Raw genomic sequence first — 6,902 nt, 5'->3', positions numbered from 1 at the left:
TTGGCCAGTCTGGTTAGCTTGGTTGGTAGCGCGTGTGCCTTGTAAGTGCTAGGCTGCGGGTTCGACACCCGCCCGCGGTGGATTTTATCCTGAATGGATAATGTTCGATCTCAGAATGGCTGGCTTTCTCCTATCCTGTCGTTTTTCTTTGATTTCGGGACGATAAGACCTTACAGTTCAGTCTTCCATACCTTTTTCAAGAGGTCAAGAGGGGTTACTGCCTCAGTTCTCATGATACAGTTCAGTCTTCCATACCTTTTTCAAGAGGTCAAGAGGTGTTACTGCCTCAGTTCTCATGAGATGTTATTAGCCTACAATGTCTACGTGTATACACCTCTGTTCCAAATGAACCCCACATCACTGGTTTTGTCCTCCCACGTTGCTTCGACTTTTATTTAATTTCCATTAGACTGAATCTTTTAGTTCTTCTTCTCTTTGCGTTTCCGTATAATATTTTGTACACTGCACAAATACCTACACACCTCCATGCTCTATGATATAAAATATTTCACGTATTACATCAAGCTTTGATTGCAGGTGTGCGGCAAAGTGTTTGGCAATGCATCTGCTCTGGCTAAACACAAACTGACGCACAGTGATGAGAGGAAGTACGTGTGCTTTCACAGACATGCGAGTGCTTTCTCATTTCGTCCAGATGAATGCATGCATTGATTTCCGCCCGTAATGTCCTTCCATTCGGGAAAAAATTCAGCAAAAAATATTATATTTGTTCAATTGAAAATCCTTTTTCATGCTACAGTATTTCTGATTTTAAGCTAGTAGCTATGTGCTGGAGTTTTTTTCGCCTCGGCTATATTGGAACGTGTGCAGAAAAGTGACACAGTTCAGAAATGAGAGTTAACGTGGTAGAATAGATGGTAGGTTCTGAACAGGACATTTTCGTAATATAAAAGGGCTATGTGCTGTTTTTTTTTTTTTTTTTTTTTTTTTTCGCCTCGGCTATATTGGAACGTGTGCAGAAAAGTGACACAGTTCAGAAATGAGAGTTAACGTGGTAGAAGCGATGGTAGGTTCTGAACAGGACATTTTCGTAATATAAAAGGGTTTGTAGATGACTGGATGCTAAGACGCTCTTCCGATCTCTTATAAAGGGTGTAATGAAATTAATGATAAAGTTGAGCTCGCACAGAAGCTACGGTATTTAACAATAGTAAAGTAACAGTAGATAACAATGTCAGAGTCATAGAGTAATATGGCAGCAGTAAAAGACGCTCCAACATTTCTTCCGTAATCTGCCAGGATTGTTAGACGAGAGACTCATTTATTCCAACGTCTTGTTAGCCAACGTATAAAAGGGCTTGTAGATGACTGGATGCTAAAATGAAAGTAAATAAACTTATAAAGGGTGTAATGATAAAGTTGAGCTCGCACAGAACAATGTCACAGTAATAGAGTAATATGGCAGCAGTAAAAGTCGCTCCAACATTTCTCCTCAACAGCGTTCCTAGATTTCGTGGAATATAACATGCTAATATTCAGGAATAACATGCTATTATACAGGAATTTTATGTTCACAATGAACAATACAGGATAAAGTGAACTAGGGGAGAGAAGAAGGAAGGAAAATGCAAAATATGTATTTATACGTTTTAAAAATGTAAAAAGGGAGAGAAAAAAATGTTAACACTATTTATTTCCATCCAATGTTAATCAGGGGCGTATATTACATCGTTGTCATATAAAAGGGCTTGTAGATGACTGGATGCTAAAATGAAAGTAAATAAACTTATAAAGGGTGTAATGATAAAGTTGAGCTCGCACAGAAGCTACGGTATTTAACGATAGTAAAGTAACAGTAGATAACAATGTCACAGTAATAGAGTAATATGGCAGCAGTAAAAGTCGCTCCAACATTTCTTCCGTAATCTGCCAGGATTGTTAGACGAGAGACTTATTTATTCCAACGTCTTGTTAGCCAACAAAATCCTGAAATACCTTCGTTTTGAATCTCTTTCTAATGAGGGTTTTATTGAGAAGACATGTCGAGCTTAGAGGAAGAAAAGGAAGCTTTCTATCAGTGTCAGTGTTCCGAGAAACATCTGAAAGCGTAGAGCTCCTACATAAATATACTTTTCCAATGGAGAAAAATGCATTCCCTGGTTTGACACATGTTTGTACTGTTATTTATAATGCAAATACCTCACAGGTCACAGGCGCTCTGTGCCATGTGTGTATATTGATGTCTCCTGAAATATTTCAATGTATGGAGGAAAGTTATTTCTAGTATGAAAATATCTTTACCGGAGGAAAATACATAATTTTGTTTTATTGACTTGTACATACTACTTACTACGTGGGTATGTTGGACGTTGGTGTACATTATTTATCAATAATTATACAAACAAAAAATATATGTAATTAGGTACAAAGGTATGTACGGTTACCTATGTTATAATGCAAATACCTCACAGGTCACAGGCGCTCTGTGCCATGTGTGTGTATTGATGTCTCCTGAAATATTTCAATGTATGGAGGAAATTTATTTCTAGTATGAAAAGATCTACTTACTACATGGGTATGTTAATGTTGGACGTTGATGTACATTATTTATCAATAATTATACAAACAAAAAATATATGTAATTAGGTACAAAGGTATGTACGGTTACCTATGTATATTTGCCCATTTCGGTGCACATATGATATAGATAGATATCTACATGATTTTATAACATTTACTCAATAGTCGAAACCATTTCCAAAGTTCATACTTTACATTCATAATAGTTAATTTGTTAGAGAGCGAGATAAATTATTTTCAAAACTGGGGCATAGATACATACAGAGAAAGAGGTGAACTGTATGTCCTGGAAGTTCTGAATCTTCGGAAAATGTTCGTTATGCCCTGTGAAGGCTAATTGGGGACCCAGAGACTGATTGAGACGTTGTGTCTGCCCTATATCTGACTATGTTCTGAATCTTCGGAAAATGTTCGTTATGCCCTGTGAAGGCTAATTGGGGACCCAGAGACTGATTGAGACGTTTTGTCTGCCCTATATCTGACTAGGCCATCTAACTGTACTTTGGGTGGCGAGCTACCCAAAATATGAGCTATAGTAGACCCAAGGTACTTCCCTGATCATCACAGGAAGACCTGAAAAGAAATCTCTGTCAAATATTTACACTCAAAATTAGAAATCCCTGGACAAAACTCATCAGTCAGCCTTTGCTTCTGAATAAGACGGATCTCTTCATTTAGAACCCTTTGAAATACAGATAATCTGACTAGGCCATCTAACTGTACTTTGGGTGGCGAGCTACCCAAAATATGAGCTATAGTAGACCCAAGGTACTTCCCTGATCATCACAGGAAGACCTGAAAAGAAATCTCTGTCAAATATTTACACTCAAAATTAGAAATCCCTGGACAAAACTCATCAGTCAGCCTTTGTTTCTGAATAAGACGGATCTCCTCATTTAGAGCCCTTTGAAATACAGATGTGAAAAAGCTAAACTTTCATAAACACACTGTACTTTAGTACTCCCAACCCCCTCTGGCTGGAAGTATAATAATTATCATTTATTATCAAATAGATGAATCTGTAATTGGATAGAAATTTCCATTTCTATGTACACTTATACAGGATCGTTCATTGGAAAATTGCTTCATAAATTTCTTCCTTGTTATCCAGCCTCTTCATAAATTTCTCATTTGTTACCTAGCCCCTCTGGTTGCTCTGATAACTTGATGAGATGTTTTCGAGGTTTTCTCTGCGCTATTTTCTGGTTTTATGCAGACAATTCTGAAGTGCAGATATCGAGTTATCGATGGAATGTTACATAAAGCGTCAGTGTTAGTCAAAGGTTTGGCCCTGTATGTATCTAGATAGCGGATAACAGCCACAGGGATTGTGGAATTGTTAAGTTAAATCCCCTCAAAACAATAATATCTTGCCCGGATAAGCCACAGCGGTGCTTATAACTCTCTCGCTGTTCCAAACTTTAATTGGGAGAAAAGGGCAATTATAACAAAAGAATGGTTATTTGAAAATTTGAAAACGGGGAAAAATTTGTCGAGCGAGGGGGAAAATTCTGGATGTACAAAAATAACAATTGCTTTATTATTATCATTTGTTTCAAACTCAAAAAGTTTGCAACATACCTGTGGTGTTTACATTTTCGCTGCGGATTTTCGGCAGTATGAACCACAGCGCTGCTCACTGCACTAAATAGTTTACATCACATTAAACAAGGTCATGTTATGAATATCATATTAAATTTAATGTATTACTATGTGGGTACTAGCATTTTTCTATTGCTTTCATGATCCTGTATGTAATTTAATATAATAGTACGTTTTGTCACACATGTCATTTGCATGCAAACGTGTGCCTTATGAAATCCTAGTGTGAGGAGGGAATGTAAATTTTCATCTGTAAAAGCACCCAACTCCTATATAGGTTACCTGACTTGAGATTTCCATTTAATTGTGTGTTTTTTAAGCCTTCATAATTTCGTACGTACCTAGTTTGTTTTTACAATAACATGACAATTTTGAGATAATTTATTGTTTCAGTCTTTCCATTCATTTGAAAGCTTCGTCAGACTATTAATGATGGGGAGAGGGGAGAGAGATAAATGGGAACAGGCTGATAGAAGAAGAGAAAAAGGAAAATGGTAAAAGAGCCTTTGATGTTGGAGAAAAAAAAATGAGAAAATGGAGAGAAAAAGGAGGAGAGAAAGAAGGAAGAAGAAAGTAGATGTAAATGACAGGGTGGATGCAGAGGAAAATGGAGAAGAAGAGGGAGGAGAGGAAGAGAAGAAGAGGGAGGAAAAGGAAAAGGAAAAATAGGATGGGAAGAAAAAGAATGTATTGTTGATGATGTTAATGGTAAGGAAAAAAGTTAATTAGGGAAAAGCCACTGACGAAGAGAAGGACTGGAAGAAAAATTAAGACAGGAAGGAAAGGGGAGAATTATGAGGGGGAAGGAAGAGTAAAAGGGGGACTGGAGGGAGATGCCACTGACGAAGAGAAGGACTGGAAGAAAAATTAAGACAGGAAGGAAAGGGGAGAATTATGAGGGGGAAGGAAGAGTAAAAGGGGGAGGGAGATAAAAAAAGAGAGAAGGCAAGATGTTGGTGGCATGAGGATTAATGAGGTGGAAAAATCAAAAGAATCGGTGATGATGGAAGAGAGAAAGAAGGGAAAGAGTCACACGGAGAGAAGGAGAAATAGAAGGAGGGAGATGACAGAAGGAGAGGAAGAGAAGGCAAAAGGGAAAGTGAAGTTGATGGGGAGAGGGGAGAGAGATAAATGGGAACAGGCTGATAGAAGAAGAGAAAAAGGAAAATGGTAAAAGAGCCTTTGATGTTGGAGAAAAAAAAATGAGAAAATGGAGAGAAAAAGGAGGAGAGAAAGAAGGAAGAAGAAAGTAGATGTAAATGACAGGGTGGATGCAGAGGAAAATGGAGAAGAAGAGGGAGGAGAGGAAGAGAAGAAGAGGGAGGAAAAGGAAAAGGAAAAATAGGATGGGAAGAAAAAGAATGTATTGTTGATGATGTTAATGGTAAGGAAAAAAGTTAATTAGGGAAAAAGAGAGGGAAATAAAGTCAAATTCTTTAAAGTCTTTAGATACCTAGAAATGTTTGTACTTCCAAGTTCTAGGCCATATGTACGAGTATGTAGGTATGTAGATTGTAGATTCTAGGTACTCCGAGGTACCTACGAGTATATTGTAGAATTGTATTGTAGGTACTCCTACAAATCAAAAGTCTTAAGATAAATACGATTCCTTCTCTCCAAATTCTTCACAATATGGCAACACTATTGTACCTCGCGTTTCTTAAATTTAAATCCTCCTTCAATACGCCATCATCATTATTTATGAATTCACAATAAATTTATTTCTTTCTCCAAACTCATCTCCACCATTATAGATTTGAATTATTAATGACCCAGCCAACTTGACTGAACATAAAGTTCTGAAATGTACTTCCATTACAGGCGGGATAAAATTTTAACATTAGAAGTATGGGATAAAATTTTAACATTAGAATAGAATAGAATATACCTCATTTGTACTGCTGGGATGAGACTGAAAAGTCCCTTTACCCCGGCAGTCAGTCCCTTAGCATGCAATGCAATGTAGACAAAGATCGTAAGGTTAGCTCCCGAGGGTGGTCGAAGAACCATTAGATGCTACCTCAAAGGCGCTTGCACCCAGGTTTAGGATGCCTTCAGTCGGCCTTTGCTCTCCTTCTCAATTCTGAATGATCTTTTCTTGACGTTGAAATCCGTCGCGTCGTGCGAACGGATCCAAGATTAGTCCCTATCATAATTTATCTACCTACTACTTGTAGAAGAAGCACGACGTTTTATGACGTTGTAATCTTATTTAGTGGATCGGGCCTTATTTCCCCCTCCGCTATTCACTAACGCTGTCACACTGTTTTGACTTGACGGGGCGGAGCGCTACCGCTCTTTAATATGTACTTATCTTTTCTTGAATATATTCTGCTCGCTGTTTCGGTATTCTGTGTTCACTCAATGTTTGATTGATGTACGGGACCATTTTACATTCTAACTTTTCTCCCTTTATCTGCTTCCTTATCTCTCTCTCTCTCTCTCTCTCTCTCTCTCTCCCTTCCTTTCTTTAGCGCGGTGAATTTCGGAATTGAAGTTAGTAAACTTTTGGCTAGAACCACGATCCCTGGATCCAAAGTCCACCAGGCTAACCATGATGCAATAAGTTGGTGATGAGATTCATTGAAATTTTATGCAAAGAAGAAGAGGAAATTATATACTTAAGAACCCTGCTGGTAATAATAATAATAATAATAATAATAATAATAATAATAATAATAATAATAATAATAATAAAACCGAAGAAAACTAATTCTTAACGCTGGTTGTGTCTCTTGACGAAACTTTGCAAATCAGAA

This window comes from Diaphorina citri, unplaced genomic scaffold (assembly GCF_000475195.1).
Source record: "Diaphorina citri unplaced genomic scaffold, Diaci psyllid genome assembly version 1.1 scaffold985, whole genome shotgun sequence".
Lineage (NCBI taxonomy): Eukaryota > Metazoa > Arthropoda > Insecta > Hemiptera > Psyllidae > Diaphorina > Diaphorina citri.
Note: the sequence above shows the minus strand (reverse complement) of the source record.